The sequence below is a fragment of the Tyto alba genome, unplaced genomic scaffold (genome assembly GCF_018691265.1).
Source record: "Tyto alba isolate M040663 unplaced genomic scaffold, T.alba_DEE_v4.0 Super-Scaffold_21, whole genome shotgun sequence".
NCBI classification, from domain to species: domain Eukaryota; kingdom Metazoa; phylum Chordata; class Aves; order Strigiformes; family Tytonidae; genus Tyto; species Tyto alba.
The window spans coordinates 2810676-2820258 of NW_024881295.1; the positions used below are offsets into that span (position 1 = coordinate 2810676).

The 9583-nt window shown below is 38.4% G+C and overlaps 1 long non-coding RNA gene across 1 annotated transcript; it reads left to right on the top strand.

Moving 5' to 3' along the window:
* Nucleotides 1-5728: 5728 nt before the first annotated feature.
* LOC116962103 lies at nt 5729-9268 on the top strand. Its single transcript, XR_004407367.2, has 3 exons — nt 5729-5755; nt 7312-7354; nt 8364-9268. It is a non-coding gene; the product is annotated as an uncharacterized LOC116962103 (long non-coding RNA).
* Nucleotides 9269-9583: the final 315 nt, after the last annotated feature.

Sequence of the window (9583 nt, forward strand, 5' to 3'; positions counted from 1 at the left end):
GCAGGCTAGGCTCTGTAGCCACTTGAATTTTACACTGTGGCAGGCAGGTGTGGCTGAGCCATAGAGGGCAGACTCTACTTCCTTTTCCCACAGATTGAAGATACCTTTTTTTTTTTTTTTTTTTTTTTTTTTTCCCCACCCTTTAATTGGCTCCTATTCAGAACTAATTTAGAAGCAAGGCTGCAGCTGACCTGGGTGTGACTAATTGGAATTGGGTTGTCCCACCTCTGATTCATTTCCTTCCTAAGGTCAAGATGGAGCGATAAGCTCCATGAAAGGGAAAGGTTTGTGAAGTGCTGCTGGACTGGAGGGCAGGGCTGCCAGCCCGGCTTCTCCTTTCCCTGCTACACCCATTACCACCCCCGCTTAGTTTTTAATGGTGACTGGATACATCTTTATGGAGGTCATTACTAATATGAAGTCTGGGAAAGAAGGCAGTAAACAAAATTTGATCAGGAGGTACGGGATGAACACCTACTTTACCAAATGCATTGTTAGAGTACATAGGAGGCGGTGGGAAAAAATAGATTGTACAGAAATGCTCATGAAAATTATGTTTCCTTTTTTGGTCTGCTTAGAGGAGACGTAAATATCCTGATGTTCATCCCAGAGTTTACCATAATATTTTCAAACACTGTCTTGTAACAATCCACTTTTTTTTAATTTCAAAATTAGAACCTGATACCAGTCTGGCCATTACCCTGAACATGATAATGCACCTACGTTAATAGCCCTGTCTGAAGACATTTTTAACATTCAATGACCGTAAATATTTCCTACTGATAAAATTGCATTTTTATTCTACTGTTTTACAACACTCTGGACAGATACTGATTCCCAGGTGCTCATGGCCCATGTATAAAGTTGGGACTATAGAAATCGATTTTCTTTTGCTACAGTGAGCACAAGGGCTGCTGAGCCACAGCTGCTGCCTTGCAGAGTCCCGTGTAGCGTTGCCTTCCCCCCTCTTGCAACTGGTCTCTACTGAGCTGAACAGAAAGGTGTCCAAGCTTACTTAAAGATGTTTGAGTTGTGTGAGTCTGAGCACAGATGAGCATGTGATTTCTCTGGCCTGTCCTTCAAATGTGGAAGGATTTATATGCCCTGTATATTATACTTTGTCACATTTCTCTCTTCCTCCATCCCCTTTTCCATTAGTTACTTAGCTGGATTGAGCAGAGAGCGCAGTTTCTCATCTGGTACTGTTTCCTGGTGCTCCCCATTTCAGCTGTAGCCATCTTACGTTTCTTCTCTTTTAAGCTACACCAGGCCAGGACCATGTACACAGTATGTAGTACAGTGGTGCTCTGGCCTATGTCACTTTGCACTTTTATCCAGCCCTCAAAGGTGCTGAAGTGCTGTAAGCATATGAGGTATTCCACTGACTTCAATTATGCTTGCTTCCTGTTTCTGCTGTGACTGCTATTTATTGCCAAAGTAGTGCAAAAAACCATTAGAATAAATGAGATGCAGGTCATAGATTTACGGTTACAATACCACAGCTAACAAAATAAATCTAAAAATACACTTTCAGTTCACCTGGTACAGGATTATGTGCAGATGAAGCCCAACAATATGCTTTTTATGACAAATGTGCATTTCTTTTTCTTTTTTCTGTAAATTTATAGCACTTTGGGCCTTGTCTTTTTGACGCTGATTTAAACTGAACTGGGGAAACAATCTCAAGACCAATGTGATTAAATGTATGCTAATCTCATGCTGTCCCAGTTTAGTGGCAATTTGTTTTGTTTTATCTAAAGTTAGCAATGATTTATTTTAAGGTCGCACCTTCAAATTGCTGAAATAAGGCTTCGTAGGCTTTGGGGATTATTGGGGGGCGAATTTGTTTGGGTTTTTTTGTTGTTTTATTGTTTGCTTTTAAGGCTTAACTATAGGATTGTTTCACAGACAGCTGCAGTGTTTTACGATGCTGTTGACCCTTCTGTGCAGGATTTCCCCACTACATGTACTGGCCAGAATGCACGCACTCTCCTTAGACAGTTCAAGGAAATTCTGTCTCTTTGTGTGCATCTTGTAGGGCAAGTTAAACTACTAGAGGTTCCACTGAAGCATCTGAGAAATGTTCCCACACACCACTGCACAGGCACTATTGTGAAAGCAGTGACTTCCCCAGAACAGTGTTAACAAATAACAAAGATCAACAACACGTTGACCCAATGCAGCTGCTTCCTATGTAAATAGGAGTTCAAGCTTTTGCCATATCAGTTTTAAAACTGATTTAATTGGTGTCTGCTGTTTCCTGACTAGACAGTGCCTCACTAGTAAATCCAAACAAATCTAGCAAAAGTGTGGGGGGGGTGACAGTGTCTCATCGATGACCTTTAGACTTTTTTTCAGATGCTATGTGTTTGAATTACAGAATTACAGAAATGATAAATATTTAAAGGGGGAAAAAAGCACAACCCCCCCCCCCTTCTTTCAGTGTATATTTAAGAAAGTAAACCTTGAAATTCTTTCTGGACATTTTGAATGAAATACTGTCTGCAGAAGCCATCACAATATATCCATGCGTACTGCACTAGTGAGACACTTCAATGATGCCAAGTTATGGAGAGATGGGCATTTAAATTCAGTTAGTGCTTTGGAAAATCTATTTGTTAACTAATTGTGCTTTTCTTCTGTTCTAAAGTGGCTTTCAGTACAGTTTTGAGGATTAAACCTATAAATTACTTTTTGCAATGATCCAGGATGAAGGGGCATTGAAGTTGCTGGCAATTCACAGTGGGTATTTTTTATTTTCTATGCAATAGCCCTTTTAATTCATGATTCAGTTCTTTATGCATAGGCATCAATAAAACTTTGTAACATATTGACTATAACCCAAGGGGGTTCATGTGCAACAAAATGCTAGTGGCAGGGAAGGGACACAGACCTGGACCTTCAGGGATTTTGAGAAGCAACTATCTACAGATTTCATCTGAGGTTTCTCAAACCCCCGTTGAGCTGACATGTTCAATTCATGTATCTTCCTTGAATTTCAGCAAACAGCTCCAATGGAAAATGCATTAGATCATGTTTAAAGAAACATCCGATCATGTTTAAAGAAACATCCTGAGGATACCAATGCTCATGTTGCTTGGTGACCCTGACAAGCTAATTATTCCTATGTGTGCTGTGAAAAAACTCTTGTCCAGATTTTTCTTTAACCCAGTTGTTGTCCATGCATTTAAACCACTCACGTGATCACGGTTATGTTTTATATTTGGAGTTTCTCATGTAGCCTGAGGTAAAAGGTAGAAGCCAAGAAATACTGTTGCTCAATCTAGTGAGCTGGCTGCTTTTCAAGGAGGACACAGGTTAAACCACTGTTCTTTTCCCCTCTGGACTTGAAGGGGTAGGAGAGTCTTCCTACAAGTCCCCAGGAAAGGCTCTGAGAGAGGCTCAGTTCTGTGTAGCCCCAAGGACCACAGATTTGAGCTGCCAAGTCCCAGTGATGAGATAATTGAAAGTAGCGTGTGTGGACACAGTCAATTATATTCACTTGTGTGTGACTTTAATGTGAAGTCATTCAAACTTGGGACAAATTAAGATATGGCCATGAATTAATTAATCTGAATTAATTTGTCAGGGAAAGCATATGTAAACCCTTGTCCCAGTCAAAAAGGTATTTAAAATATCTGCTACTGCTATTCAGTTATTCTACTGAAATGCCTGTTGCTGATGAAAGGAAAATTATTTGGTTTGATTATTCTTGTCTCTTCTCAAGCAGATATTTGCCATTCATTTGTCCGTAGTCTCTCAGCTATACCTAGAATAGGGTGTAAGCTATTGTTTCTTTGTAAAAAAACAGGGTTTAAGGTCCATAAAGGGTCAGAGCAACTCATCTTGTTGCTGAGAACAGCCAAGGACAGATCTAAATAAGCCCTTGGAAGTCATGGTGCAATCTGAGGGTGAAAAGGAACACGATCCTTGCCCTGCCTGTCAGTGAAACGTACTCTAGCCTTACAATGAGGGGGTGGAAGTGAATGGGGTAGGGATGGGAGGTGATGCCTGGGCCCCAAATCCTGGGAACGCAAGGGAAGAACACGCTAGGTTTTCTCCAGGATACATGAGTTCACAAATATCAGGACTGGTGGAGTCACAAGGCTGGCTTGTTGATTTAATACTATTCAGCTGTTCTCTGTTTCCATGTAACTCTACACCTTTCCTTGCAAAACTATTTATTATACTATATTATTAATAGCAATGTTTTTTTTCAAAGTCACCTACCACAACCTGTCCTCACATCTAGGTCTCAGACTCTTCTTGTGGGATTCTGAGAAGAAATTGTCTTATCCTACCCAAAGATTTCAAGTTTAATGAGATAGCAGACACTGCTTGTGTAATGTTTCTGCTCTTAAACCAGAACTCCCATTTGGCCAGAAAATCCTTGAAGCACAGAATGTTCTTTGTCATTGACCCACTGATTCTCAACTCGAAGTTGCTTGTCCTTATTACAGCCAGAGAGTATCCTCTCTTATCAGCAAATAAACCATGGGGAGGTTGGAAAGCCCAAGCTATTCAGAAGATTTAGGACCCTTTATGCTGGCTATGGCAGAACATTAAAGCATGTGTGTCAGTAACTATCTCATGAATTCCCAGTGCATATTATTTATTTTTTTATCAGTTTATTTGGGGATTTACTGGAAGATAAGAAAACACTTTTTGTGTCTGTATGCATGTGCTGCTTTTCTTCATAGTAAGGACTCTTGAGGCTAAAACATGACAGTCATACTGTTCTTTATAGGTTCACTTCAAGTAAATTATTAAGTATTCCTTGGTTTAAGTACATGTTTGGTTACATAAAATATCTGATACGATTAAAGTTATGGATTAAGAGATTTTCCTCTTTGGGCTGTTTAACTAGACATTCCTTATTTGAAACTGGGGCTTGACATCTCTAGTTAGGAGCATTTTCTAATTAAAGAAATATTATTTTGAGGTCAGGCATGTATTAGTAGCCTTCAAAATAAAAAAAATAGCAAAACAAAACAACAAATCCCAAACATGGTCTTCTAACAATATGGTAAGAGTATGTTTTTATTTAGGAAAAATCCATTAAATGATTAAGGAAAGAAAATGTGTATCTCTGGTTTTGAACTGGAGATATTATTAAGATCTGATATGCATACTTATATGCAATGATTTGACAATCTATTGAAGATATTCTCTCAGCACAAGACGTTAGAAGGATAAGCTAGGTTCAGAATAAAATTACTAACTAATTTATCCTGTTTAAAGTATGAAATCTGTTTGAGAAAGTCCTTTTTGACTTCTTAAAGACCCCTTCCCCTTTCATTAGCAATTTTCAAGTAGCAAGTATCTTCTCATCTCCTGACAGAAGGCAGGGTAGCTCTGCATTATTACAACTAACAAAAAAAACAACCAACCAACCAAACAAACAAAAAACCCTCAAAATAATTGTTTTTTTTTACATTGTGACCCCAGTGAAACAGTTGCTGAAGTGAGGTACTGTAAGATACCAAATCATCCTGCGTCTAATCTAAGCTCCACCAGAAATTACTCGTGTGATCTTGGGTGAATCTTTTATAATTTTCAAAACCATCTAAAGTCAGGCACCTAAATCTGTAATCTCAGTTCTGCATGTTTGGAAATGTTAGAAATAGGGGTGTACATTTGTGGCTTGAAAGGATGTCTAATGCACGGTTTTAACAATTATAATTTTGTTTATTTTAATCATCGCAGTTGAAACAAACCAAGCAGCTGAAACAAAACAGTTCATTCGTTGCTTCAAGTGAGTATAAATAATACTGTTCTCCACAGGTTCTCATGACCTAATACTATTTTTGTCATCATTTCACTAACAGGTATCAAAAGCACTTAATATTTCTCCCATTAAAACTCCCCTTACTGCTGTTGCTATGGGATTGTGTGTTCTGAAGCCACCCACAGTCCTTCACATCTCTGCCCTTAGAGCCAGAAACAGTGAAGAGGTGCTACTCATCGTGGATGAAGTCGTCCTCCATCACCTGCATCCCACCTCGATAGCTCTTTTTGCAAGGTCAACCTTACAGGCCCTTACTACTTGCCATCTCTATACCATATCCCGGGTGTTGATTAGATATTTTAACTACTGAGTTTTACATCGGAGACCATACAGCATATAGGACAACACATTTTTTTCTACACACACTACTTTGAAAGTGGGATGTCAGTTTTGCTGGGGTGGTTGGTCATGCAGGCTTCACAGACTTTTATAAGTGCATGGGTATATATTTACATATATACATCGTTATACACACATATGCATCGTGTAAGTATACAGAAGGCCAGACATACTACTTAAATGCTTCTTTTTAAATCTACAGCCGGAGGTATGGAGACTGCTGCTGATTACTGAATGCTCATTTCAAGTACCTAGGCTGAATGCTTGCTCTCACCCCTGAAACAGGGTATGCAGCTCTGCAGTTACTCTCCCCCTGGTCCATTTACATGCAATTACTTTGAGAAAATCCAGATGTTAATGCCTGCTACAAATTCTACTTTTCAGAGCCTCATTGTGAAAATTGTTGGAAGTCTGCAATATTGTTGTGATATAGGTGGGGAAAAAGGTACTGAACCCAGTGTGTGTGAATTTCTAGAAGTCTCTGAAAATGGTGGTGACACACCAGATTACTCAATATTAGCAAGTGAAAAGTTAGTGCCGCACTCACTTGTGTAGGATCCACCAATTAATATTTACATAGAAACTATACAAGGCATTAAAAATATCCCTTGACAAGTCTTTCTTTGCTGTAAATGGAAAGCTATTCTTCAGATGAGTGACCTCAGGAGGAATTTTCAGCAACTGCTACATCAAAAGGGTCTTTTCTTTCTATTTATTGTTCTCAGAGGCATAAGGCTGTGGCGCATCAATAATAGCTTGTGTTTGTGTAACGTGATGCCACGAACCATAAAAACTTAAATTCAAGAAGTAACCAGGGAAACTAAAAGCAGCAGAAAAATGTCCCTTTGCACCTCATAAAAAACCACAAATGGTGACCAGTGCCTCAGGACAAACCTATGGTAAGCTTTCAAGGGAGAGCTGAATTTCAGCCTCCCATTGCAGTCCCTGTAAAAATCAATTGCAAACTTAATAATAGGGATCTTCTGTTGGTTCCACCTCTGCAAATTCAATTTTTATGACTCCTGTGGTGAAAGGGAAATGTTATGTCTGCCACTTCATGTTTGCTTCTTATTTATTCCTGTTAGCACAATAACGGATTGACAGGCAAAATGTGTGGGAAGCCAGATACAGTAAGGGAACAAAGTGGGTGGCCGTAACTTTAATAAGACCTGTCTTCTTTGCAGATTATTCCTGTCATGTTAGCCCTGATCGGGCGACCACTTGCTGGTAAGAGCAGCCAGAGTGAGAAAAGAGATTTTCAACTGCTGCTCCTGTACTTCTTTCTTCCTGCTAAGAAAGAAAAAAGAACATGTTAGGTCTCAAAGTAGAGACTGGAGCTGAGGGCGTAAGCTTTCCAACCCCAGGTACTTAGAAGGAGCAAATAAAACATGGGACTGGATAACTACAAGAAGTGTCAAGGAAGAGGCAGAAGATGCTGTGTTGTATGGTTATGTCCAGGGACTACTGTGTGGTTAAAAAAAAAAAAAAAAAAAATCATCATTTTTTCATGCCTAACTGAGAGAGGCTAAAAATGGTAATTAGAGTTACTAGATTTTTACAAGGCTGTTGCTGTTTTCTTGACATTTCAAAGTATTATATTTTCCAAGGAAATATAGTAATCATTATCTGTAAATATTTTTAAATGTTGTTAACCAGCTTTCAAGATTCTGAAGTTTTCAGATTTTGAGTTTTCATACTTGGAGAATAAGGAAATCGAGATCTGAGTAGATTTTTGCTATGGCTATCACACTTGATACAGGTTATGTTAAAAAATAAAATCTAATCAATAATTTACATAAATATGATTTCAGTTATTGACTTAAGTCACTGGTCTTGATTTAAATAAACTTGCTCCCAGTACTATTATTAAAACAGTGGAGTGTAGCAGCATGCAGTGATACATTTCTACTGTGTTGAGACATGGTATGAATCATGAATTAGTATATGGTATAGATCATAACCGAAGATGTAGCATAGTTGGAAATGTTAAATATGCTGTTTTAAGTGATCTGGCTTTTAAACATGAACACTAAGCTTATCAGGTTTATATACCTGAAAATTGTTCAACTTCTTCTAGCTATGAAAATTAACATAATGAAACATTTTATCAGTACCTAAAGGCTTTGTCACCTAAAGCTCATAGAACACAGTAACTGTAATTAATCAGATTGTATGAAAATAGTTAAATCTAAGATATCTAACCTACTATTAATTTGTCTAACTTCTGTTTCTTTAGAGCAAGATTTTATAGCAGGAATGATGAGGACGTCAGTGAATCCTGCCACTGCTGAAGTTCCAGAGAAAAGTGTGTGTGTGTGTAGAACAGAAGACTACTTCTGTGGCTGTGCCAGATGTTAACGATAATGTCTGAAAAACCTCAGACAACAATGCTGCATACACCATATCTATAATCAGGCCAAAATTTAAAAACATGTTCAGTAATTAAAAAAAAAAATTCCTTCTGATGTCCATCAAAAATCGTAGGATGCGTTAGGAAGTTCGGACCTTGGTGTAAAAAATAACTCCTAGTAGCAAGGACTTCCAGAAGCTAAAGGTGTTAAAAATGCCATGAACAAATCTAGAAGATATGGAAAAGGGGGGAAAGAGATCATCTAACTACATTAATTCTATCCATGATCTGAGCAACATTAGTGTAAGCATTATGGACAGCAAATGTGGACAGCTACACATAATATCTGGTTTAATACAGAAATGCAGTAATGCCTGATGCCTGCTGATTATTGCATGTGGATACTGATTATTCTATTACTGTCTGCATTTTTGCATCAAGTAGATACTGTTTTCAAGGGAAAAGACTGTGGGATGTCGATAAGACAGTGTTTCACTGTCAAGTCCAAGGACCCAGCCTGGATTGTAAAAAGTTAGTAGATAAAACAGAAAAAATGATCCAGACTTCTCTTCGTCTCCTGTCTCCCACTTTATTGATTGCATTAATGTTTCTGTATCCCATATACAGTTCCGTAGCTGTTCATAGTAGCTACTTACTCATAGTAGCTGTGATGGGTATTGTACAAGAGTAAGCAACTGGAACTGAAAAGGGTATTGTTGTTAAGGTATGAGCAGGAATAGAAACCTGCTGACATATACTATTTTCTTGATGAAACATACCAGCATCCAAGGGACCAGAAAAGAAACCTTAAGAGATCTCTGATCCTTTGGTTGGAGCTGGAGCAGAAGCAGGTGTGTCAGTGCTCTTGACTGTTGGATTTACAGGTTTATGAACTAAGAGAAAACATACTTACTTTGACCCCAGTGTATTTTCTGATGCAACTACATTGCAAAGGAATCAGTGCCCTTCAATAGGTTTAATTTCAGGGCAGAATAATATTCTTAATCGGTTAAAGTAGTTTTCCCTCTTAAACACAATTGTCCTGTTAGACGACATGGGCAATGCTTATCTTGGCTTCTTTACTGTTGTAGTACTTTACAGTAGAT